The sequence below is a fragment of the Larus michahellis genome, chromosome 2, assembly GCF_964199755.1.
Source record: "Larus michahellis chromosome 2, bLarMic1.1, whole genome shotgun sequence".
In the NCBI taxonomy this organism is placed as follows: Eukaryota; Metazoa; Chordata; class Aves; order Charadriiformes; family Laridae; genus Larus; species Larus michahellis.
Window position 1 is genome coordinate 67435982 of NC_133897.1, and position 27561 is coordinate 67463542.

Here is a 27561-nt window from a genome sequence, read left to right on the forward strand (position 1 = left end):
GGAAGTCCTGGAATATTGGGGGAGTTTTCACCAGCCGACACGTTTACGCTCTCGGAAACGGCTCGCCCGTGCAGGGCGTATCGCTGGTTGTTTGTTGTTTGTCTATAAGGTCATGGTTGATTGGGAAAAGGAGTTGAGCCAAAGTCTATAGGATGCTCTGTAGGAAAATGAGAAACTTAAGGAAAAACGAGAAACTGAGCTCTTGTTGCAAAGGCAGACTTTTATGTCAGTCATAAGTGATGGAAAAAAAAAGAAAAGAAAAAAAGAAAAAGAAAAAAGAAAAAAGATAAAAGAAAAAAGAAAAAAGAAAAAAGAAAAAAGAAAAAAAAAAGAAAAAAAGGAGTAAAAAAAGAAAAGAAACCAACCAGGAACAATTAGATGGGAAATGTGCCACGTTCGCACAAAAGTATGCCATACGCATTACGAGAAAGCATCAGAAAAAGAGAAACAGGACACCTGATTCAAAGCAGTACCATAGAGAGATGTTTTTGGTTTTTTCCTATATGTGTATATGTTATTGCATGCCTTAGTAGATTGCTCTCTGTTATACCCTGCGAGACTAAAATGAACCCAGCAGAAGCGGTCTCTTGAGCAAGGGGGTGGAATATGGGAAAGCAACGGAGGAGGATCAATCCACCGAGGAGGACTGTAAATACACTCAAGGGACTCGCACCTGGGTGCTGGAAAACACATATATCACACCAATTGTTATTCAGTCTCGGGTGCTGGCAAGAAAAACATTTGGATGACATAAGCCTGTAATGGACTCACAGACACCTTATCTAGCTGCTTGAGAACCTTGGCCTGTTGTGGAAGATCAAAGCACAGTACCAGCAAGAACAGGGAGGCCGCATGCGCTCTAGCTAACTAGGACTCTTTTGCTGCCAAGGATTCGTGATAACAAGGGCTCTCTTGCTGCCAAGGATAAGTTTAACAATGCTACTAGTACCGCTATTTCTGAGTTATTGCTAGATGTAGATAGTATTCGATATGCGATGTTGCAAAACAGAACTGCTACTGATTTTTTGCTTTCAGCTCACAGACATGGTTGTCAAGATTTTAAAGGACTGTATTGTATGAATCTAAGTGACCACTCCAAATCCATCCATGCCCAGTTACAGGAACTGCTCCGACCGAACCAGCAACTTGTGGAGACCACTTTTGAAAATCTTTTTGCTGGATGGACTTGGGGGTGAGGTTGGTTGAAGCAAATTCTACTCATCGCCTGTGTGGAAGGAATTTGTCTGTTATGTTTAGTATGCTGTTTGCTGTTTTTAATAAGCATTATACGATCAGCTGTAGATGCCGCTTTGCATCGTACCCTTGTACGAGTTGTAGAATATGTTGCTCTAAAAACTATGTGTGTATCCATGAGAACCTGACCTTCACAGAAGAAGATAACAGGAAGGGATTACAACAATGGAGTCACGTATCAGGCAGCCGCTGTCAGCAGAGCTGGATCATGAGTTTGGTGAGACTTGCTGCATGTGCTGGCCACGCGTGCAGCGACTCTGGCCTGTACTTTTCTACTCAATCCAGTGCAGGAGAGTTTGGTGGGACTCGCTGCGTGCGCTGGCCATGCCTGCAGCGACTCTAGCCTGTACTTCTCCACTCAATCCAGTGCAGGATATAAGGGGGCTGTCTCGGGTCAGAGAGGGCTAGAGAGACATGAGTGAGGGGGAGAGAGACATGAGCGCACTTTGAAGATACAGGGGATGCCCTGAAGCAGTGTCTGCCCCCGCCCCGCCCCCCCGCCATAAGTTCTATGTTCATTAACCCCAACAGCTCCGAAGGCATTACAGCATGTTGCAAGATAAGATATAGTCTACTACTGCTGCAAGACGCATTGAACACCTTCCTACAAGAATTTCAACTTTATGCCCTGATAGGACAGTGGGATGATGCACTCGCAAAGAGCCTGACTGCATTAGAGTGGGTATTTTTGCCACATGCCTTTTCAAAACCAGTAACTATGATGATTGAAATGTTACCGCGATTGTTTTTCCAGGGTCGTTTGTGCTGTCAGCAGCTTTCTGGAATGCATCCAAGCCACATACATGTCCCCATCAAAAAGGATGACCTTGACCCTTGGTTATCACAATTTGACATGTCGTTGCAAAAAGAAAAAATAGTCGTCCTTTACATGATCAGCTAAAAGCTCAAATACTAAAGATTCAAGACTTAATGAACCACAATGTATTTGAACTATTACAAAAGGATTTCTCGTGGGTAAATCCAAAGAAATTGGCTTTCTGGGCTAAATTTAGCAATCTGGGTATTTATTGCCTTAGCAGGGTTCTTTTTGATTCTGTTTTTAATTGTGTTTAGTCTATAACCCGCTAAGAGCGTCACAACAAGTAGAAGCACAAGTCATGGCGACCTTGTTAATAAATGGTCTGGTGTTAAACAAAAAAGGGGGAGATGTGGCAGATCTACGAGCAGAGGCCTGCATACGGCCAAAGATACAGTGAGCAGAGCAGAGAGTAACCACAGAGCCAAGAGAACAGTTCATACCTTCACTCCATCCTGTGACGACCATATAACATTTTCAAATCTCAGACAAAGAATAGGGCTAAGTATTCTTCCTTCACTAGGAACAGCAACGGCATTAAATGCATTGAATAAGATAGGGTGTTGGGCAAGTAAACAGATAAACCTTACAACTGAAATCCTATCTAGCTTGCTTACTGATGCTGATAGCATTCGGCATGCTACGTTGCAAAATTGAGCGGTTATTGACTTTTTGCTGTTAGCTCAGGGTCATGGATGTGAAGATTTTGAAGGTATGTGTTGTATGAACGTTTCAGACCACTCATCATCCATTCATAAGCAGTTACGGGAGCTGAAGGATAACATGTCCAAATTAAAAGTGGTCAAAAATGGTTTCGATGATTGGTTAAGCTCATGGGGTGTATCGGGATGGTTATGAGACTTACTAAAGCAAGGGCTCATGCTATTGTTGGTTATATTATTATTGATTATGGTAGCCTCATGTGTTCTCCGCAAAGTGACTGACATGATTGAAAATGCCATGCATAAGGTCTGGCTGGCTCAAGAAGAAAAAGGGGGTATTGTAGGAATGTGTCTGAGAGAAAATGGTCACGTGAGCCAGCCTCCCTACTAGGAGAGATTAGATTAAGGGCAAAAGAGGTGGTAGAAGATGGAATTAGTACATGGGAAAAACGGGAACTGAGAAGGTAGAAAACATGTTGTGCTAATGACTAAGTAATTTACTATGTGAATTCTTGTAACCAATCTGATCTGTGAATGAACTGCATGGACAGCGCGTGAACAGAGACTGTAAGCCAATCATATAGCTGCCGCTAGCGCGTGCTCTTATTACCTCTCTCTATACACTCTGTGAAAACTTGAATAAAGGGAGAACGATTATACTCCTATTAAGACTCCATCGTTACTCCGGGTCCGTCTCCCACTCCAACAAGCCTCCACAATTTCCATACGTCTGGACATTGCTCCCACGCCTAAAGAGCCAGGAGGGAAAACTGTGGCTTCTTCTAAAGCTCTTTGGGAACCGCTTGCATGGCCCCAAACACCTTGGGGCTGCGGGCTTTCCTCCTGCCTTCAGCCTCAAATACACCCTTTCCCACTTGGCGCCGTGCCAGCCTATAAAATTTCCATATGTCTGGAGATTGCTCCCACTCACAAAGAGCCAGCAGGGAAAACTGAGTCTTGTTCTAAAGCTCTTTGGGAACTGCTTGCATGGCCCCACAGACCTTGTGGCTCCAGGTTTTCCTGCTGCCTTCAGCCTCAAAACCACACTTTCCCACTTGGCGCCGCACCAGCCTCTAGAATTTCCATATGTCTGGAGGTTGTTACCACACCCAAAGAGCCAGGAAAGACAACTGTGGCTTCTTCTAAAACTCTCTGGGAACCGGCTATATGGCCCCACAGACATTGGGGCTACGGGATTTCTTGTTGCCTTCAGCCTCAAAACCACCCTTTCCCGCTTGGCGCCGCAATATCCTCCAAAATTTCTATCTCTCTGGAGATTGCTGCCACGCCTAAAGAGCCAGCAGGGAAAACTGTGACTTGTTCTAAATCTCTTTCTCGGAACCGCTTGCATGGACCCACAGACCTTATGGCTGCGGGCTTTCTTGTTGCCTTCAGCCTAAAAACCACCCTTTCCCACTTCGCGTCACGCCAGACTCAAAAATCGCCATGTGTCTGGAGATTGCTTCCACGCCCAAAGATCCAGCAGGGAAAAATGTGCCTTATTCTAAACCTCTTAGGGAACCGCTTGCATGGCCCCACAGACCTTGTGGCACAAGGCTTTCCTGTTGCCTTCAGCCTCAAAAAACCACGTTACCACTTGGCGCCGCGCCAGCCTCTGTAGGAATGTGTCTGAGAGAAAGTGGTCATGTGAGCCAGCCTCCCTACTAGGAGAGATTAGATTAAGGGCAAAACAGGTGGTAGAAGATGGAATTAGTACATGGGAAAAACGGGAACTGAGAAGGTAGAAAACATGTTGTGCTAATGACTAAGTAATTTACTATGTGAATTCTTGTAACCAATCTGATCTGTGAATGAACTGCATGGACAGCACGTGAACAGAGACTGTAAGCCAATCATATAGCTGCCGCTAGCGTGTGCTCTTATTGCCTGTCTCTATATACTCTGTGAAAACTTGAATAAAGGGAGAACGATCATACTCATATTGAGACTCCATCGTTACTCCGGGTCCGTCTCCTACTCCAACATCTGGTAGCAGAGGATGGTTCAGCGCGACTGAGTTCTCCGAGACTGCGGTAAGCAGCTAGAGGAGGGGAGTGGGAAACTTCGGCTGGGAGACGTGCTGCTTAGGCGCATCAGCGGAAGCAGACAACGGCATGAGGTCGTTCCTCACCTCCCAGGCGCAGCTATGGAAACAGAAGCTGCGGCCACACTACTCACTGGGTTCCTCTCTAAGAGAGGGATTGAAACACCAGCGAAACTGTTGCTCAAACTGATTAAGCCGGGGCAGGAGATGGGGCAACAAGTAACAAAAGAAGAAGGGGCTATATTAAGACTTCTCCTGCGTATCCTCTCTAAGAGAAGGGTGAAATATGATGAGCGTATGCTCCGAAGGTTGTTAACCTGGTGCAGAGAGAACGGATTCGCACCAGAGCCCCAGACAGCTTTTAAACCAGAAATATGGGAGGCTGTTGGGAAAAAACTGTGGGAAGTGATAAGTAATGGAGACAAAGAGGCATCACCGTTGGCGACGACCTAGCGGTTGGTGTTATCGACCTTACAAGATATGAAGGCGGAGCGAGCCACAGCAGCCAGGGCTTTTGCAGCATTACAACCCACGGGAGGGGAATCGAACAGGCCAGGTCCGAAGGTCTGGGACGATCCCCTGCTGATCCCCTCTGCTCCACCTGAGGCCGAGGGAGGAGGCAGAATGTCAGCAGAGAAGGACAGAGCCGGAGCTGTTGGCTCCTGACATTGCCCGCCTCACCCCCTCCCCTCCCCAGTCATCTCCCTGAGATAAAAGTGCTGGTTTTGTATGTCTGCTGTGTAAGTGTGTGTGGGCGCCAGCTTACACCTGCTGATCAGCATGTGTGCTACTGTTTGCTTTTTGTTGTGTGCAGTGTCGTTAGGTGACTCCACTTGAGCAGGTGTTCTGCCCGGTGTGGTACTGTTCTCGTATGCATCTAGGGCTGACGCTCCGTGAAGTGAAGTAGTTTGTGTATACACAATGTTTAGACGTAAGGCGAGCGCGTAAGGCGAGCGCGCCTCAGGTAGATACACCAGGATGGGCTGTAGAACCGATGGAAGTCCTGGAATATTGGGGGAGTTTTCACCAGCCGACACGTTTACACTCTCGGAAACGGCTCGCCCGTGCAGGGCGTATCGCTGGTTGTTTGTTGTTTGTCTATAAGGTCATGGTTGATTGGGAAAAGGAGTTGAGCCAAAGTCTATAGGATGCTCTGTAGGAAAATGAGAAACTTAAGGAAAAATGAGAAACTGAGCTCTTGTTGCAAAGGCAGACTTTTATGTCAGTCATAAGTGATGGAAAAAAAAAGAAAAGAAAAAAAAAAAGAAAAAAGAGAAAAAAGAAAAAAGGAAAAAGAAAAAACAAAAAGAAAAAAAGGAGAAAAAAAGAAAAGAAACCAACCAGGAACAATTAGATTGGAAATGTGCCACGTTCGCACAAAAGTATGCCATACGCATTACGAGAAAGCATCAGAAAAAGAGAAACAGGACACCTGATTCAAAGCAGTACCATAGAGAGATGTTTTTGGTTTTTTCCTATATGTGTATATGTTATTGCATGCCTTAGTAGATTGCTCTCTGTTATACCCTGCGAGACTAAAATGAACCCAGCAGAAGCGGTCTCTTGAGCAAGGGGGTGGAATATGGGAAAGCAACGGAGGAGGATCAATCCACCGAGGAGGACTGTAAATACACTCAAGGGACTCGCACCTGGGTGCTGGAAAACACATATATCACACCAATTGTTATTCAGTCTCGGGTGCTGGCAAGAAAAACATTTGGATGACATAAGCCTGTAATGGACTCACAGACACCTTATCTAGCTGCTTGAGAACCTTGGCCTGTTGTGGAAGATCAAAGCACAGTACCAGCAAGAACAGGGAGGCCGCATGCGCTCTAGCTAACTAGGACTCTTTTGCTGCCAAGGATTCGTGATAACAAGGGCTCTCTTGCTGCCAAGGATAAGTTTAACAATGCTACTAGTACCGCTATTTCTGAGTTATTGCTAGATGTAGATAGTATTCGATATGCGATGTTGCAAAACAGAACTGCTACTGATTTTTTGCTTTCAGCTCACAGACATGGTTGTCAAGATTTTAAAGGACTGTATTGTATGAATCTAAGTGACCACTCCAAATCCATCCATGCCCAGTTGCAGGAACTGCTCCGACCGAACCAGCAACTTGTGGAGACCACTTTTGAAAATCTTTTTGCTGGATGGACTTGGGGGTGGGGTTGGTTGAAGCAAATTCTACTCATCGCCTGTGTGGAAGGAATTTGTCTGTTATGTTTAGTATGCTGTTTGCTGTTTTTAATAAGCATTATACGATCAGCTGTAGATGCCGCTTTGCATCGTACCCTTGTACGAGTTGTAGAATATGTTGCTCTAAAAACTATGTGTGTATCCATGAGAACCTGACCTTCACAGAAGAAGATAACAGGAAGGGATTACAACAATGGAGTCACGTATCAGGCAGCCGCTGTCAGCAGAGCTGGATCATGAGTTTGGTGAGACTTGCTGCATGTGCTGGCCACGCGTGCAGCGACTCTGGCCTGTACTTTTCTACTCAATCCAGTGCAGGAGAGTTTGGTGGGACTCGCTGTGTGCGCTGGCCATGCATGCAGCGACTCTAGCCTGTACTTCTCCACTCAATCCAGTGCAGGATATAAGGGGGCTGTCTCGGGTCAGAGAGGGCTAGAGAGACATGAGTGAGGGGGAGAGAGACATGAGCGCACTTTGAGGATACAGGGGATGCCCTGAAGCAGTGTCTGCCCCCGCCCCGCCCCCCCGCCATAAGTTCTATGTTCATTAACCCCAACAGCTCCGAAGGCATTACAGCATGTTGCAAGATAAGATATAGTCTACTACTGCTGCAAGACGCATTGAACACCTTCCTACAAGAATTTCAACTTTATGCCCTGATAGGACAGTGGGATGATGCACTCGCAAAGAGCCTGACTGCATTAGAGTGGGTATTTTTGCCACATGCCTTTTCAAAACCAGTAACTATGATGATTGAAATGTTACCGCGATTGTTTTTCCAGGGTCGTTTGTGCTGTCAGCAGCTTTCTGGAATGCATCCAAGCCACATACATGTCCCCATCAAAAAGGATGACCTTGACCCTTGGTTATCACAATTTGACATGTCGTTGCAAAAAGAAAAAATAGTCGTCCTTTACATGATCAGCTAAAAGCTCAAATACTAAAGATTCAAGACTTAATGAACCACAATGTATTTGAACTATTACAAAAGGATTTCTCGTGGGTAAATCCAAAGAAATTGGCTTTCTGGGCTAAATTTAGCAATCTGGGTATTTATTGCCTTAGCAGGGTTCTTTTTGATTCTGTTTTTAATTGTGTTTAGTCTATAACCCGCTAAGAGCGTCACAACAAGTAGAAGCACAAGTCATGGCGACCTTGTTAATAAATGGTCTGGTGTTAAACAAAAAAGGGGGAGATGTGGCAGATCTACGAGCAGAGGCCTGCATACGGCCAAAGATACAGTGAGCAGAGCAGAGAGTAACCACAGAGCCAAGAGAACAGTTCATACCTTCACTCCATCCTGTGACGACCATATAACATTTTCAAATCTCAGACAAAGAATAGGGCTAAGTATTCTTCCTTCACTAGGAACAGCAACGGCATTAAATGCATTGAATAAGATAGGGTGTTGGGCAAGTAAACAGATAAACCTTACAACTGAAATCCTATCTAGCTTGCTTACTGATGCTGATAGCATTCGGCATGCTACGTTGCAAAATTGAGCGGTTATTGACTTTTTGCTGTTAGCTCAGGGTCATGGATGTGAAGATTTTGAAGGTATGTGTTGTATGAACGTTTCAGACCACTCATCATCCATTCATAAGCAGTTACGGGAGCTGAAGGATAACATGTCCAAATTAAAAGTGGTCAAAAATGGTTTCGATGATTGGTTAAGCTCATGGGGTGTATCGGGATGGTTATGAGACTTACTAAAGCAAGGGCTCATGCTATTGTTGGTTATATTATTATTGATTATGGTAGCCTCATGTGTTCTCCGCAAAGTGACTGACATGATTGAAAATGCCATGCATAAGGTCTGGCTGGCTCAAGAAGAAAAAGGGGGTATTGTAGGAATGTGTCTGAGAGAAAATGGTCACGTGAGCCAGCCTCCCTACTAGGAGAGATTAGATTAAGGGCAAAAGAGGTGGTAGAAGATGGAATTAGTACATGGGAAAAACGGGAACTGAGAAGGTAGAAAACATGTTGTGCTAATGACTAAGTAATTTACTATGTGAATTCTTGTAACCAATCTGATCTGTGAATGAACTGCATGGACAGCGCGTGAACAGAGACTGTAAGCCAATCATATAGCTGCCGCTAGCGCGTGCTCTTATTACCTCTCTCTATACACTCTGTGAAAACTTGAATAAAGGGAGAACGATTATACTCCTATTAAGACTCCATCGTTACTCCGGGTCCGTCTCCCACTCCAACAAGCCTCCACAATTTCCATACGTCTGGACATTGCTCCCACGCCTAAAGAGCCAGGAGGGAAAACTGTGGCTTCTTCTAAAGCTCTTTGGGAACCGCTTGCATGGCCCCAAACACCTTGGGGCTGCGGGCTTTCCTCCTGCCTTCAGCCTCAAATACACCCTTTCCCACTTGGCGCCGTGCCAGCCTATAAAATTTCCATATGTCTGGAGATTGCTCCCACTCACAAAGAGCCAGCAGGGAAAACTGAGTCTTGTTCTAAAGCTCTTTGGGAACTGCTTGCATGGCCCCACAGACCTTGTGGCTCCAGGTTTTCCTGCTGCCTTCAGCCTGAAAACCACACTTTCCCACTTGGCGCCGCACCAGCCTCTAGAATTTCCATATGTCTGGAGGTTGTTACCACACCCAAAGAGCCAGGAAAGACAACTGTGGCTTCTTCTAAAACTCTCTGGGAACCGGCTATATGGCCCCACAGACATTGGGGCTACGGGATTTCTTGTTGCCTTCAGCCTCAAAACCACCCTTTCCCGCTTGGCGCCGCAATATCCTCCAAAATTTCTATCTCTCTGGAGATTGCTGCCACGCCTAAAGAGCCAGCAGGGAAAACTGTGACTTGTTCTAAATCTCTTTCTCGGAACCGCTTGCATGGACCCACAGACCTTATGGCTGCGGGCTTTCTTGTTGCCTTCAGCCTAAAAACCACCCTTTCCCACTTCGCGTCACGCCAGACTCAAAAATCGCCATGTGTCTGGAGATTGCTTCCACGCCCAAAGATCCAGCAGGGAAAAATGTGCCTTATTCTAAACCTCTTAGGGAACCGCTTGCATGGCCCCACAGACCTTGTGGCACAAGGCTTTCCTGTTGCCTTCAGCCTCAAAAAACCACGTTACCACTTGGCGCCGCGCCAGCCTCTGTAGGAATGTGTCTGAGAGAAAGTGGTCATGTGAGCCAGCCTCCCTACTAGGAGAGATTAGATTAAGGGCAAAACAGGTGGTAGAAGATGGAATTAGTACATGGGAAAAACGGGAACTGAGAAGGTAGAAAACATGTTGTGCTAATGACTAAGTAATTTACTATGTGAATTCTTGTAACCAATCTGATCTGTGAATGAACTGCATGGACAGCACGTGAACAGAGACTGTAAGCCAATCATATAGCTGCCGCTAGCGCGTGCTCTTATTGCCTGTCTCTATATACTCTGTGAAAACTTGAATAAAGGGAGAACGATCATACTCATATTGAGACTCCATCGTTACTCCGGGTCCGTCTCCTACTCCAACATCTGGTAGCAGAGGATGGTTCAGCGCGACTGAGTTCTCCGAGACTGCGGTAAGCAGCTAGAGGAGGGGAGTGGGAAACTTCGGCTGGGAGACGTGCTGCTTAGGCGCATCAGCGGAAGCAGACAACGGCATGAGGTCGTTCCTCACCTCCCAGGCGCAGCTATGGAAACAGAAGCTGCGGCCACACTACTCACTGGGTTCCTCTCTAAGAGAGGGATTGAAACACCAGCGAAACTGTTGCTCAAACTGATTAAGCCGGGGCAGGAGATGGGGCAACAAGTACCAAAAGAAGAAGGGGCTATATTAAGACTTCTCCTGCATATCCTCTCTAAGAGAAGGGTGAAATATGATGAGCGTATGCTCCGAAGGTTGTTAACCTGGTGCAGAGAGAACGGATTCGCACCAGAGCCCCAGACAGCTTTTAAACCAGAAATATGGGAGGCTGTTGGGAAAAAACTGTGGGAAGTGATAAGTAATGGAGACAAAGAGGCATCACCGTTGGCGACGACCTAGCGGTTGGTGTTATCGACCTTACAAGATATGAAGGCGGAGCGAGCCACAGCAGCCAGGGCTTTTGCAGCATTACAACCCACGGGAGGGGGATCGAACAGGCCAGGTCCGAAGGTCTGGGACGATCCCCTGCTGATCCCCTCTGCTCCACCTGAGGCCGAGGGAGGAGGCAGAATGTCAGCAGAGAAGGACAGAGCCGGAGCTGTTTGCTCCTGACATTGCCCGCCTCACCCCCTCCCCTCCCCAGTCATCTCCCTGAGATAAAAGTGCTGGTTTTGTATGTCTGCTGTGTAAGTGTGTGTGGGCGCCAGCTTACACCTGCTGATCAGCATGTGTGCTACTGTTTGCTTTTTGTTGTGTGCAGTGTCGTTAGGTGACTCCACTTGAGCAGGTGTTCTGCCCGGTGTGGTACTGTTCTCGTATGCATCTAGGGCTGACGCTCCGTGAAGTGGTTTGTGTATACACAATGTTTAGACGTAAGGCGAGCGCGTAAGGCGAGCGCGCCTCAGGTAGATACACCAGGATGGGCTGTAGAACCGATGGAAGTCCTGGAATATTGGGGGAGTTTTCACCAGCCGACACGTTTACACTCTCGGAAACGGCTCGCCCGTGCAGGGCGTATCGCTGGTTGTTTGTTGTTTGTCTATAAGGTCATGGTTGATTGGGAAAAGGAGTTGAGCCAAAGTCTATAGGATGCTCTGTAGGAAAATGAGAAACTTAAGGAAAAATGAGAAACTGAGCTCTTGTTGCAAAGGCAGACTTTTATGTCAGTCATAACTGATAGAAAAAAAAAGAAAAGAAAAAAGAAAAAAGAGAAAAAAGAAAAAAGAAAAAAGAAAAAACAAAAAGAAAAAAAGGAGAAAAAAAGAAAAGAAACCAACCAGGAACAATTAGATTGGAAATGTGCCACGTTCGCACAAAAGTATGCCATACGCATTACGAGAAAGCATCAGAAAAAGAGAAACAGGACACCTGATTCAAAGCAGTACCATAGAGAGATGTTTTTGGTTTTTTCCTATATGTGTATATGTTATTGCATGCCTTAGTAGATTGCTCTCTGTTATACCCTGCGAGACTAAAATGAACCCAGCAGAAGCGGTCTCTTGAGCAAGGGGGTGGAATATGGGAAAGCAACGGAGGAGGATCAATCCACCGAGGAGGACTGTAAATACACTCAAGGGACTCGCACCTGGGTGCTGGAAAACACATATATCACACCAATTGTTATTCAGTCTCGGGTGCTGGCAAGAAAAACATTTGGATGACATAAGCCTGTAATGGACTCACAGACACCTTATCTAGCTGCTTGAGAACCTTGGCCTGTTGTGGAAGATCAAAGCACAGTACCAGCAAGAACAGGGAGGCCGCATGCGCTCTAGCTAACTAGGACTCTTTTGCTGCCAAGGATTCGTGATAACAAGGGCTCTCTTGCTGCCAAGGATAAGTTTAACAATGCTACTAGTACCGCTATTTCTGAGTTATTGCTAGATGTAGATAGTATTCGATATGCGATGTTGCAAAACAGAACTGCTACTGATTTTTTGCTTTCAGCTCACAGACATGGTTGTCAAGATTTTAAAGGACTGTATTGTATGAATCTAAGTGACCACTCCAAATCCATCCATGCCCAGTTGCAGGAACTGCTCCGACCGAACCAGCAACTTGTGGAGACCACTTTTGAAAATCTTTTTGCTGGATGGACTTGGGGGTGGGGTTGGTTGAAGCAAATTCTACTCATCGCCTGTGTGGAAGGAATTTGTCTGTTATGTTTAGTATGCTGTTTGCTGTTTTTAATAAGCATTATACGATCAGCTGTAGATGCCGCTTTGCATCGTACCCTTGTACGAGTTGTAGAATATGTTGCTCTAAAAACTATGTGTGTATCCATGAGAACCTGACCTTCACAGAAGAAGATAACAGGAAGGGATTACAACAATGGAGTCACGTATCAGGCAGCCGCTGTCAGCAGAGCTGGATCATGAGTTTGGTGAGACTTGCTGCATGTGCTGGCCACGTGTGCAGCGACTCTGGCCTGTACTTTTCTACTCAATCCAGTGCAGGAGAGTTTGGTGGGACTCGCTGCGTGCGCTGGCCATGCCTGCAGCGACTCTAGCCTGTACTTCTCCACTCAATCCAGTGCAGGATATAAGGGGGCTGTCTCGGGTCAGAGAGGGCTAGAGAGACATGAGTGAGGGGGAGAGAGACATGAGCGCACTTTGAAGATACAGGGGATGCCCTGAAGCAGTGTCTGCCCCCGCCCCGCCCCCCCGCCATAAGTTCTATGTTCATTAACCCCAACAGCTCCGAAGGCATTACAGCATGTTGCAAGATAAGATATAGTCTACTACTGCTGCAAGACGCATTGAACACCTTCCTACAAGAATTTCAACTTTATGCCCTGATAGGACAGTGGGATGATGCACTCGCAAAGAGCCTGACTGCATTAGAGTGGGTATTTTTGCCACATGCCTTTTCAAAACCAGTAACTATGATGATTGAAATGTTACCGCGATTGTTTTTCCAGGGTCGTTTGTGCTGTCAGCAGCTTTCTGGAATGCATCCAAGCCACATACATGTCCCCATCAAAAAGGATGACCTTGACCCTTGGTTATCACAATTTGACATGTCGTTGCAAAAAGAAAAAATAGTCGTCCTTTACATGATCAGCTAAAAGCTCAAATACTAAAGATTCAAGACTTAATGAACCACAATGTATTTGAACTATTACAAAAGGATTTCTCATGGGTAAATCCAAAGAAATTGGCTTTCTGGGCTAAATTGAGGAATCTGGGTATTTATTGCCTTAGCAGGGTTCTTTTTGATTCTGTTTTTAATTGTGTTTAGTCTATAACCCGCTAAGAGCGTCACAACAAGTAGAAGCACAAGTCATGGCGACCTTGTTAATAAATGGTCTGGCGTTAAACAAAAAAGGGGGAGATGTGGCAGATCTACGAGCAGAGGCCTGCATACGGCCAAAGATACAGTGAGCAGAGCAGAGAGTAACCACAGAGCCAAGAGAACAGTTCATACCTTCACTCCATCCTGTGACGACCATATAACATTTTCAAATCTCAGACAAAGAATAGGGCTAAGTATTCTTCCTTCACTAGGAACAGCAACGGCATTAAATGCATTGAATAAGATAGGGTGTTGGGCAAGTAAACAGATAAACCTTACAACTGAAATCCTATCTAGCTTGCTTACTGATGCTGATAGCATTCGGCATGCTACGTTGCAAAATCGAGCGGTTATTGACTTTTTGCTGTTAGCTCAGGGTCATGGATGTGAAGATTTTGAAGGTATGTGTTGTATGAACGTTTCAGACCACTCATCATCCATTCATAAGCAGTTACGGGAGCTGAAGGATAACATGTCCAAATTAAAAGTGGTCAAAAATGGTTTCGATGATTGGTTAAGCTCATGGGGTGTATCGGGATGGTTATGAGACTTACTAAAGCAAGGGCTCATGCTATTGTTGGTTATATTATTATTGATTATGGTAGCCTCATGTGTTCTCCGCAAAGTGACTGACATGATTGAAAATGCCATGCATAAGGTCTGGCTGGCTCAAGAAGAAAAAGGGGGTATTGTAGGAATGTGTCTGAGAGAAAATGGTCACGTGAGCCAGCCTCCCTACTAGGAGAGATTAGATTAAGGGCAAAAGAGGTGGTAGAAGATGGAATTAGTACATGGGAAAAACGGGAACTGAGAAGGTAGAAAACATGTTGTGCTAATGACTAAGTAATTTACTATGTGAATTCTTGTAACCAATCTGATCTGTGAATGAACTGCATGGACAGCGCGTGAACAGAGACTGTAAGCCAATCATATAGCTGCCGCTAGCGCGTGCTCTTATTACCTCTCTCTATACACTCTGTGAAAACTTGAATAAAGGGAGAACGATCATACTCCTATTAAGACTCCATCGTTACTCCGGGTCCGTCTCCCACTCCAACAAGCCTCCACAATTTCCATACGTCTGGACATTGCTCCCACGCCTAAAGAGCCAGGAGGGAAAACTGTGGCTTCTTCTAAAGCTCTTTGGGAACCGCTTGCATGGCCCCAAACACCTTGGGGCTGCGGGCTTTCCTCCTGCCTTCAGCCTCAAATACACCCTTTCCCACTTGGCGCCGTGCCAGCCTATAAAATTTCCATATGTCTGGAGATTGCTCCCACTCACAAAGAGCCAGCAGGGAAAACTGAGTCTTGTTCTAAAGCTCTTTGGGAACTGCTTGCATGGCCCCACAGACCTTGTGGCTCCAGGTTTTCCTGCTGCCTTCAGCCTGAAAACCACACTTTCCCACTTGGCGCCGCACCAGCCTCTAGAATTTCCATATGTCTGGAGGTTGTTACCACACCCAAAGAGCCAGGAAAGACAACTGTGGCTTCTTCTAAAACTCTCTGGGAACCGGCTATATGGCCCCACAGACATTGGGGCTACGGGATTTCTTGTTGCCTTCAGCCTCAAAACCACCCTTTCCCGCTTGGCGCCGCAATATCCTCCAAAATTTCTATCTCTCTGGAGATTGCTGCCACGCCTAAAGAGCCAGCAGGGAAAACTGTGACTTGTTCTAAATCTCTTTCTCGGAACCGCTTGCATGGACCCACAGACCTTATGGCTGCGGGCTTTCTTGTTGCCTTCAGCCTAAAAACCACCCTTTCCCACTTCGCGTCACGCCAGACTCAAAAATCGCCATGTGTCTGGAGATTGCTTCCACGCCCAAAGATCCAGCAGGGAAAAATGTGCCTTATTCTAAACCTCTTAGGGAACCGCTTGCATGGCCCCACAGACCTTGTGGCACAAGGCTTTCCTGTTGCCTTCAGCCTCAAAAAACCACGTTACCACTTGGCGCCGCGCCAGCCTCTGTAGGAATGTGTCTGAGAGAAAGTGGTCATGTGAGCCAGCCTCCCTACTAGGAGAGATTAGATTAAGGGCAAAACAGGTGGTAGAAGATGGAATTAGTACATGGGAAAAACGGGAACTGAGAAGGTAGAAAACATGTTGTGCTAATGACTAAGTAATTTACTATGTGAATTCTTGTAACCAATCTGATCTGTGAATGAACTGCATGGACAGCACGTGAACAGAGACTGTAAGCCAATCATATAGCTGCCGCTAGCGCGTGCTCTTATTGCCTGTCTCTATATACTCTGTGAAAACTTGAATAAAGGGAGAACGATCATACTCATATTGAGACTCCATCGTTACTCCGGGTCCGTCTCCTACTCCAACATCTGGTAGCAGAGGATGGTTCAGCGCGACTGAGTTCTCTGAGACTGCGGTAAGCAGCTAGAGGAGGGGAGTGGGAAACTTCGGCTGGGAGACGTGCTGCTTAGGCGCATCAGCGGAAGCAGACAACGGCATGAGGTCGTTCCTCACCTCCCAGGCGCAGCTATGGAAACAGAAGCTGCGGCCACACTACTCACTGGGTTCCTCTCTAAGAGAGGGATTGAAACACCAGCGAAACTGTTGCTCAAACTGATTAAGCCGGGGCAGGAGATGGGGCAACAAGTACCAAAAGAAGAAGGGGCTATATTAAGACTTCTCCTGCATATCCTCTCTAAGAGAAGGGTGAAATATGATGAGCGTATGCTCCGAAGGTTGTTAACCTGGTGCAGAGAGAACGGATTCGCACCAGAGCCCCAGACAGCTTTTAAACCAGAAATATGGGAGGCTGTTGGGAAAAAACTGTGGGAAGTGATAAGTAATGGAGACAAAGAGGCATCACCGTTGGCGACGACCTAGCGGTTGGTGTTATCGACCTTACAAGATATGAAGGCGGAGCGAGCCACAGCAGCCAGGGCTTTTGCAGCATTACAACCCACGGGAGGGGGATCGAACAGGCCAGGTCCGAAGGTCTGGGACGATCCCCTGCTGATCCCCTCTGCTCCACCTGAGGCCGAGGGAGGAGGCAGAATGTCAGCAGAGAAGGACAGAGCCGGAGCTGTTTGCTCCTGACATTGCCCGCCTCACCCCCTCCCCTCCCCAGTCATCTCCCTGAGATAAAAGTGCTGGTTTTGTATGTCTGCTGTGTAAGTGTGTGTGGGCGCCAGCTTACACCTGCTGATCAGCATGTGTGCTACTGTTTGCTTTTTGTTGTGTGCAGTGTCGTTAGGTGACTCCACTTGAGCAGGTGTTCTGCCCGGTGTGGTACTGTTCTCGTATGCATCTAGGGCTGACGCTCCGTGAAGTGGTTTGTGTATACACAATGTTTAGACGTAAGGCGAGCGCGTAAGGCGAGCGCGCCTCAGGTAGATACACCAGGATGGGCTGTAGAACCGATGGAAGTCCTGGAATATTGGGGGAGTTTTCACCAGCCGACACGTTTACACTCTCGGAAACGGCTCGCCCGTGCAGGGCGTATCGCTGGTTGTTTGTTGTTTGTCTATAAGGTCATGGTTGATTGGGAAAAGGAGTTGAGCCAAAGTCTATAGGATGCTCTGTAGGAAAATGAGAAACTTAAGGAAAAATGAGAAACTGAGCTCTTGTTGCAAAGGCAGACTTTTATGTCAGTCATAAGTGATGGAAAAAAAAAGAAAAGAAAAAAGAAAAAAGAAAAAAGAGAAAAAAGAAAAAAGAAAAAAGAAAAAAGAAAAAACAAAAAGAAAAAAAGGAGAAAAAAAGAAAAGAAACCAACCAGGAACAATTAGATTGGAAATGTGCCACGTTCGCACAAAAGTATGCCATACGCATTACGAGAAAGCATCAGAAAAAGAGAAACAGGACACCTGATTCAAAGCAGTACCATAGAGAGATGTTTTTGGTTTTTTCCTATATGTGTATATGTTATTGCATGCCTTAGTAGATTGCTCTCTGTTATACCCTGCGAGACTAAAATGAACCCAGCAGAAGCGGTCTCTTGAGCAAGGGGGTGGAATATGGGAAAGCAACGGAGGAGGATCAATCCACCGAGGAGGACTGTAAATACACTCAAGGGACTCGCACCTGGGTGCTGGAAAACACATATATCACACCAATTGTTATTCAGTCTCGGGTGCTGGCAAGAAAAACATTTGGATGACATAAGCCTGTAATGGACTCACAGACACCTTATCTAGCTGCTTGAGAACCTTGGCCTGTTGTGGAAGATCAAAGCACAGTACCAGCAAGAACAGGGAGGCCGCATGCGCTCTAGCTAACTAGGACTCTTTTGCTGCCAAGGATTCGTGATAACAAGGGCTCTCTTGCTGCCAAGGATAAGTTTAACAATGCTACTAGTACCGCTATTTCTGAGTTAGTGCTAGATGTAGATAGTATTCGATATGCGATGTTGCAAAACAGAACTGCTACTGATTTTTTGCTTTCAGCTCACAGACATGGTTGTCAAGATTTTAAAGGACTGTATTGTATGAATCTAAGTGACCACTCCAAATCCATCCATGCCCAGTTGCAGGAACTGCTCCGACCGAACCAGCAACTTGTGGAGACCACTTTTGAAAATCTTTTTGCTGGATGGACTTGGGGGTGGGGTTGGTTGAAGCAAATTCTACTCATCGCCTGTGTGGAAGGAATTTGTCTGTTATGTTTAGTATGCTGTTTGCTGTTTTTAATAAGCATTATACGATCAGCTGTAGATGCCGCTTTGCATCGTACCCTTGTACGAGTTGTAGAATATGTTGCTCTAAAAACTATGTGTGTATCCATGAGAACCTGACCTTCACAGAAGAAGATAACAGGAAGGGATTACAACAATGGAGTCACGTATCAGGCAGCCGCTGTCAGCAGAGCTGGATCATGAGTTTGGTGAGACTTGCTGCATGTGCTGGCCACGTGTGCAGCGACTCTGGCCTGTACTTTTCTACTCAATCCAGTGCAGGAGAGTTTGGTGGGACTCGCTGCGTGCGCTGGCCATGCCTGCAGCGACTCTAGCCTGTACTTCTCCACTCAATCCAGTGCAGGATATAAGGGGGCTGTCTCGGGTCAGAGAGGGCTAGAGAGACATGAGTGAGGGGGAGAGAGACATGAGCGCACTTTGAAGATACAGGGGATGCCCTGAAGCAGTGTCTGCCCCCGCCCCGCCCCCCCGCCATAAGTTCTATGTTCATTAACCCCAACAGCTCCGAAGGCATTACAGCATGTTGCAAGATAAGATATAGTCTACTACTGCTGCAAGACGCATTGAACACCTTCCTACAAGAATTTCAACTTTATGCCCTGATAGGACAGTGGGATGATGCACTCGCAAAGAGCCTGACTGCATTAGAGTGGGTATTTTTGCCACATGCCTTTTCAAAACCAGTAACTATGATGATTGAAATGTTACCGCGATTGTTTTTCCAGGGTCGTTTGTGCTGTCAGCAGCTTTCTGGAATGCATCCAAGCCACATACATGTCCCCATCAAAAAGGATGACCTTGACCCTTGGTTATCACAATTTGACATGTCGTTGCAAAAAGAAAAAATAGTCGTCCTTTACATGATCAGCTAAAAGCTCAAATACTAAAGATTCAAGACTTAATGAACCACAATGTATTTGAACTATTACAAAAGGATTTCTCGTGGGTAAATCCAAAGAAATTGGCTTTCTGGGCTAAATTTAGGAATCTGGGTATTTATTGCCTTAGCAGGGTTCTTTTTGATTCTGTTTTTAATTGTGTTTAGTCTATAACCCGCTAAGAGCGTCACAACAAGTAGAAGCACAAGTCATGGCGACCTTGTTAATAAATGGTCTGGCGTTAAACAAAAAAGGGGGAGATGTGGCAGATCTACGAGCAGAGGCCTGCATACGGCCAAAGATACAGTGAGCAGAGCAGAGAGTAACCACAGAGCCAAGAGAACAGTTCATACCTTCACTCCATCCTGTGACGACCATATAACATTTTCAAATCTCAGACAAAGAATAGGGCTAAGTATTCTTCCTTCGCTAGGAACAGCAACGGCATTAAATGCATTGAATAAGATAGGGTGTTGGGCAAGTAAACAGATAAACCTTACAACTGAAATCCTATCTAGCTTGCTTACTGATGCTGATAGCATTCGGCATGCTACGTTGCAAAATCGAGCGGTTATTGACTTTTTGCTGTTAGCTCAGGGTCATGGATGTGAAGATTTTGAAGGTATGTGTTGTATGAACGTTTCAGACCACTCATCATCCATTCATAAGCAGTTACGGGAGCTGAAGGATAACATGTCCAAATTAAAAGTGGTCAAAAATGGTTTCGATGATTGGTTAAGCTCATGGGGTGTATCGGGATGGTTATGAGACTTACTAAAGCAAGGGCTCATGCTATTGTTGGTTATATTATTATTGATTATGGTAGCCTCATGTGTTCTCCGCAAAGTGACTGACATGATTGAAAATGCCATGCATAAGGTCTGGCTGGCTCAAGAAGAAAAAGGGGGTATTGTAGGAATGTGTCTGAGAGAAAATGGTCACGTGAGCCAGCCTCCCTACTAGGAGAGATTAGATTAAGGGCAAAACAGGTGGTAGAAGATGGAATTAGTACATGGGAAAAACGGGAACTGAGAAGGTAGAAAACATGTTGTGCTAATGACGAAGTAATTTACTATGTGAATTCTTGTAACCAATCTGATCTGTGAATGAACTGCATGGACAGCGCGTGAACAGAGACTGTAAGCCAATCATATAGCTGCCGCTAGCGCGTGCTCTTATTACCTCTCTCTATACACTCTGTGAAAACTTGAATAAAGGGAGAACGATCATACTCCTATTAAGACTCCATCGTTACTCCGGGTCCGTCTCCCACTCCAACAAGCCTCCACAATTTCCATACGTCTGGACATTGCTCCCACGCCTAAAGAGCCAGGAGGGAAAACTGTGGCTTCTTCTAAAGCTCTTTGGGAACCGCTTGCATGGCCCCAAACACCTTGGGGCTGCGGGCTTTCCTCCTGCCTTCAGCCTCAAATACACCCTTTCCCACTTGGCGCCGTGCCAGCCTATAAAATTTCCATATGTCTGGAGATTGCTCCCACTCACAAAGAGCCAGCAGGGAAAACTGAGTCTTGTTCTAAAGCTCTTTGGGAACTGCTTGCATGGCCCCACAGACCTTGTGGCTCCAGGTTTTCCTGCTGCCTTCAGCCTCAAAACCACACTTTCCCACTTGGCGCCGCACCAGCCTCTAGAATTTCCATATGTCTGGAGGTTGTTACCACACCCAAAGAGCCAGGAAAGACAACTGTGGCTTCTTCTAAAACTCTCTGGGAACCGGCTATATGGCCCCACAGACATTGGGGCTACGGGATTTCTTGTTGCCTTCAGCCTCAAAACCACCCTTTCCCGCTTGGCGCCGCAATATCCTCCAAAATTTCTATCTCTCTGGAGATTGCTGCCACGCCTAAAGAGCCAGCAGGGAAAACTGTGACTTGTTCTAAATCTCTTTCTCGGAACCGCTTGCATGGACCCACAGACCTTATGGCTGCGGGCTTTCTTGTTGCCTTCAGCCTAAAAACCACCCTTTCCCACTTCGCGTCACGCCAGACTCAAAAATCGCCATGTGTCTGGAGATTGCTTCCACGCCCAAAGATCCAGCAGGGAAAAATGTGCCTTATTCTAAACCTCTTAGGGAACCGCTTGCATGGCCCCACAGACCTTGTGGCACAAGGCTTTCCTGTTGCCTTCAGCCTCAAAAAACCACGTTACCACTTGGCGCCGCGCCAGCCTCTGTAGGAATGTGTCTGAGAGAAAGTGGTCATGTGAGCCAGCCTCCCTACTAGGAGAGATTAGATTAAGGGCAAAACAGGTGGTAGAAGATGGAATTAGTACATGGGAAAAACGGGAACTGAGAAGGTAGAAAACATGTTGTGCTAATGACTAAGTAATTTACTATGTGAATTCTTGTAACCAATCTGATCTGTGAATGAACTGCATGGACAGCACGTGAACAGAGACTGTAAGCCAATCATATAGCTGCCGCTAGCGCGTGCTCTTATTGCCTGTCTCTATATACTCTGTGAAAACTTGAATAAAGGGAGAACGATCATACTCATATTGAGACTCCATCGTTACTCCGGGTCCGTCTCCTACTCCAACATCTGGTAGCAGAGGATGGTTCAGCGCGACTGAGTTCTCCGAGACTGCGGTAAGCAGCTAGAGGAGGGGAGTGGGAAACTTCGGCTGGGAGACGTGCTGCTTAGGCGCATCAGCGGAAGCAGACAACGGCATGAGGTCGTTCCTCACCTCCCAGGCGCAGCTATGGAAACAGAAGCTGCGGCCACACTACTCACTGGGTTCCTCTCTAAGAGAGGGATTGAAACACCAGCGAAACTGTTGCTCAAACTGATTAAGCCGGGGCAGGAGATGGGGCAACAAGTAACAAAAGAAGAAGGGGCTATATTAAGACTTCTCCTGCATATCCTCTCTAAGAGAAGGGTGAAATATGATGAGCATATGCTCCGAAGGTTGTTAACCTGGTGCAGAGAGAACGGATTCGCACCAGAGCCCCAGACAGCTTTTAAACCAGAAATATGGGAGGCTGTTGGGAAAAAACTGTGGGAAGTGATAAGTAATGGAGACAAAGAGGCATCACCGTTGGCGACGACCTAGCGGTTGGTGTTATCGACCTTACAAGATATGAAGGCGGAGCGAGCCACAGCAGCCAGGGCTTTTGCAGCATTACAACCCACGGGAGGGGGATCGAACAGGCCAGGTCCGAAGGTCTGGGACGATCCCCTGCTGATCCCCTCTGCTCCACCTGAGGCCGAGGGAGGAGGCAGAATGTCAGCAGAGAAGGACAGAGCCGGAGCTGTTGGCTCCTGACATTGCCCGCCTCGCCCCCTCCCCTCCCCAGTCATCTCCCTGAGATAAAAGTGCTGGTTTTGTATGTCTGCTGTGGAAGTGTGTGTGGGCGCCAGCTTATACCTGCTGATCAGCATGTGTGCTACTGTTTGCTTTTTGTTGTGTGCAGTGTCGTTAGGTGACTCCACTTGAGCAGGTGTTCTGCCCGGTGTGGTACTGTTCTCGTATGCATCTAGGGCTGACGCTCCGTGAAGTGGTTTGTGTATACACAATGTTTAGACGTAAGGCGAGCGCGTAAGGCGAGCGCGCCTCAGGTAGATACACCAGGATGGGCTGTAGAACCGATGGAAGTCCTGGAATATTGGGGGAGTTTTCACCAGCCGACACGTTTACACTCTCGGAAACGGCTCGCCCGTGCAGGGCGTATCGCTGGTTGTTTGTTGTTTGTCTATAAGGTCATGGTTGATTGGGAAAAGGAGTTGAGCCAAAGTCTATAGGATGCTCTGTAGGAAAATGAGAAACTTAAGGAAAAATGAGAAACTGAGCTCTTGTTGCAAAGGCAGACTTTTATGTCAGTCATAAGTGATGGAAAAAAAAAGAAAAGAAAAAAGAGAAAAAAGAAAAAAGAAAAAAGAGAAAAAAGAAAAAAGAAAAAACAAAAAGAAAAAAAAGGAGAAAAAAAAGAAAAGAAACCAACCAGGAACAATTAGATGGGAAATGTGCCACATTCGCACAAAAGTATGCCATACGCATTACGAGAAAGCATCAGAAAAAGAGAAACAGGACACCTGATTCAAAGCAGTACCATAGAGATATGTTTTTTGGTTTTTTCCTATATGTGTATATGTTATTGCATGCCTTAGTAGATTGCTCTCTGTTATACCCTGCGAGACTAAAATGAACCCAGCAGAAGCGGTCTCTTGAGCAAGGGGGTGGAATATGGGAAAGCAACGGAAGATCACCGAGGAGGACTGTAAATACACTCAAGGGACTCGCACCTGGGTGCTGGAAAACACATATATCACACCAATTGTTATTCAGTCTCGGGTGCTGGCAAGAAAAACATTTGGATGACATAAGCCTGTAATGGACTCACAGACACCTTATCTAGCTGCTTGAGAACCTTGGCCTGTTGTGGAAGATCAAAGCACAGTACCAGCAAGAACAGGGAGGCCGCATGCGCTCTAGCTAACTAGGACTCTTTTGCTGCCAAGGATTCGTGATAACAAGGGCTCTCTTGCTGCCAAGGATAAGTTTAACAATGCTACTAGTACCGCTATTTCTGAGTTATTGCTAGATGTAGATAGTATTCGATATGCGATGTTGCAAAACAGAACTGCTACTGATTTTTTGCTTTCAGCTCACAGACATGGTTGTCAAGATTTTAAAGGACTGTATTGTATGAATCTAAGTGACCACTCCAAATCCATCCATGCCCAGTTGCAGGAACTGCTCCGACCGAACCAGCAACTTGTGGAGACCACTTTTGAAAATCTTTTTGCTGGATGGACTTGGGGGTGGGGTTGGTTGAAGCAAATTCTACTCATCGCCTGTGTGGAAGGAATTTGTCTGTTATGTTTAGTATGCTGTTTGCTGTTTTTAATAAGCATTATACGATCAGCTGTAGATGCCGCTTTGCATCGTACCCTTGTACGAGTTGTAGAATATGTTGCTCTAAAAACTATGTGTGTATCCATGAGAACCTGACCTTCACAGAAGAAGATAACAGGAAGGGATTACAACAATGGAGTCACGTATCAGGCAGCCGCTGTCAGCAGAGCTGGATCATGAGTTTGGTGAGACTTGCTGCATGTGCTGGCCACGTGTGCAGCGACTCTGGCCTGTACTTTTCTACTCAATCCAGTGCAGGAGAGTTTGGTGGGACTCGCTGCGTGCGCTGGCCATGCCTGCAGCGACTCTAGCCTGTACTTCTCCACTCAATCCAGTGCAGGATATAAGGGGGCTGTCTCGGGTCAGAGAGGGCTAGAGAGACATGAGTGAGGGGGAGAGAGACATGAGCGCACTTTGAGGATACAGGGGATGCCCTGAAGCAGTGTCTGCCCCCGCCCCGCCCCCCCGCCATAAGTTCTATGTTCATTAACCCCAACAGCTCCGAAGGCATTACAGCATGTTGCAAGATAAGATATAGTCTACTACTGCTGCAAGACGCATTGAACACCTTCCTACAAGAATTTCAACTTTATGCCCTGATAGGACAGTGGGATGATGCACTCGCAAAGAGCCTGACTGCATTAGAGTGGGTATTTTTGCCACATGCCTTTTCAAAACCAGTAACTATGATGATTGAAATGTTACCGCGATTGTTTTTCCAGGGTCGTTTGTGCTGTCAGCAGCTTTCTGGAATGCATCCAAGCCACATACATGTCCCCATCAAAAAGGATGACCTTGACCCTTGGTTATCACAATTTGACATGTCGTTGCAAAAAGAAAAAATAGTCGTCCTTTACATGATCAGCTAAAAGCTCAAATACTAAAGATTCAAGACTTAATGAACCACAATGTATTTGAACTATTACAAAAGGATTTCTCGTGGGTAAATCCAAAGAAATTGGCTTTCTGGGCTAAATTGAGGAATCTGGGTATTTATTGCCTTAGCAGGGTTCTTTTTGATTCTGTTTTTAATTGTGTTTAGTATATAACCCGCTAAGAGCGTCACAACAAGTAGAAGCACAAGTCATGGCGACCTTGTTAATAAATGGTCTGGCGTTAAACAAAAAAGGGGGAGATGTGGCAGATCTACGAGCAGAGGCCTGCATACGGCCAAAGATACAGTGAGCAGAGCAGAGAGTAACCACAGAGCCAAGAGAACAGTTCATACCTTCACTCCATCCTGTGACGACCATATAACATTTTCAAATCTCAGACAAAGAATAGGGCTAAGTATTCTTCCTTCGCTAGGAACAGCAACGGCATTAAATGCATTGAATAAGATAGGGTGTTGGGCAAGTAAACAGATAAACCTTACAACTGAAATCCTATCTAGCTTGCTTACTGATGCTGATAGCATTCGGCATGCTACGTTGCAAAATCGAGCGGCTATTGACTTTTTGCTGTTAGCTCAGGGTCATGGATGTGAAGATTTTGAAGGTATGTGTTGTATGAACGTTTCAGACCACTCATCATCCATTCATAAGCAGTTACGGGAGCTGAAGGATAACATGTCCAAATTAAAAGTGGTCAAAAATGGTTTCGATGATTGGTTAAGCTCATGGGGTGTATCGGGATGGTTATGAGACTTACTAAAGCAAGGGCTCATGCTATTGTTGGTTATATTATTATTGATTATGGTAGCCTCATGTGTTCTCCGCAAAGTGACTGACATGATTGAAAATGCCATGCATAAGGTCTGGCTGGCTCAAGAAGAAAAAGGGGGTATTGTAGGAATGTGTCTGAGAGAAAATGGTCACGTGAGCCAGCCTCCCTACTAGGAGAGATTAGATTAAGGGCAAAACAGGTGGTAGAAGATGGAATTAGTACATGGGAAAAACGGGAACTGAGAAGGTAGAAAACATGTTGTGCTAATGACGAAGTAATTTACTATGTGAATTCTTGTAACCAATCTGATCTGTGAATGAACTGCATGGACAGCGCGTGAACAGAGACTGTAAGCCAATCATATAGCTGCCGCTAGCGCGTGCTCTTATTACCTCTCTCTATACACTCTGTGAAAACTTGAATAAAGGGAGAACGATCATACTCCTATTAAGACTCCATCGTTACTCCGGGTCCGTCTCCCACTCCAACAAGCCTCCACAATTTCCATACGTCTGGACATTGCTCCCACGCCTAAAGAGCCAGGAGGGAAAACTGTGGCTTCTTCTAAAGCTCTTTGGGAACCGCTTGCATGGCCCCAAACACCTTGGGGCTGCGGGCTTTCCTCCTGCCTTCAGCCTCAAATACACCCTTTCCCACTTGGCGCCGTGCCAGCCTATAAAATTTCCATATGTCTGGAGATTGCTCCCACTCACAAAGAGCCAGCAGGGAAAACTGAGTCTTGTTCTAAAGCTCTTTGGGAACTGCTTGCATGGCCCCACAGACCTTGTGGCTCCAGGTTTTCCTGCTGCCTTCAGCCTGAAAACCACACTTTCCCACTTGGCGCCGCACCAGCCTCTAGAATTTCCATATGTCTGGAGGTTGTTACCACACCCAAAGAGCCAGGAAAGACAACTGTGGCTTCTTCTAAAACTCTCTGGGAACCGGCTATATGGCCCCACAGACATTGGGGCTACGGGATTTCTTGTTGCCTTCAGCCTCAAAACCACCCTTTCCCGCTTGGCGCCGCGCCAGACTCCAAAATTTCCATATGTCTGGACATTGCTCAAACGCCTAAAGAGCCAGGAGGGAAAACTGTGGCTTCTTCTAAACCTCTGTGGGAACCGCTTGCATTGCCCCAAATACATTTAGGTTACCTGCTTTCCTGGCGCATTCAGCATCAAAACCACCCTTTCCCACTTGGCGCCGCACCAGCCTCCAAAATTTCCATATCTCTGAACATTGCTCCCACGCCCTAAGAGACAGCAGGGAAAACTGTTTCTTTTTCGAAAGCTCTTTGGGAACCGCTTGCATGACCCCACAGAGCTTGGGGCTGCGGGCTTTCTTGTTGCCTTCAGCCTCAAAACCACCCTTTCCCACTTGGCGCCGCACCAGGCACAAAAATGGCCATATGTCTGGAGATTGGTCCCACGCCCAAAGAGCCAGCAGGGAAAACTATGCCTTGTTCTAAAGCTCTTTGGGAACTGCTTGCATGGCCCCACAGACACTAGTGATGCGGGCTTTCCTCCTGCCTTCAGCCTCAAAACCACCCTTTCCCGCTTGGTGCCGCAATATCCTCCAAAATTTCCATCTCTCTGGAGATTGCTGCCACG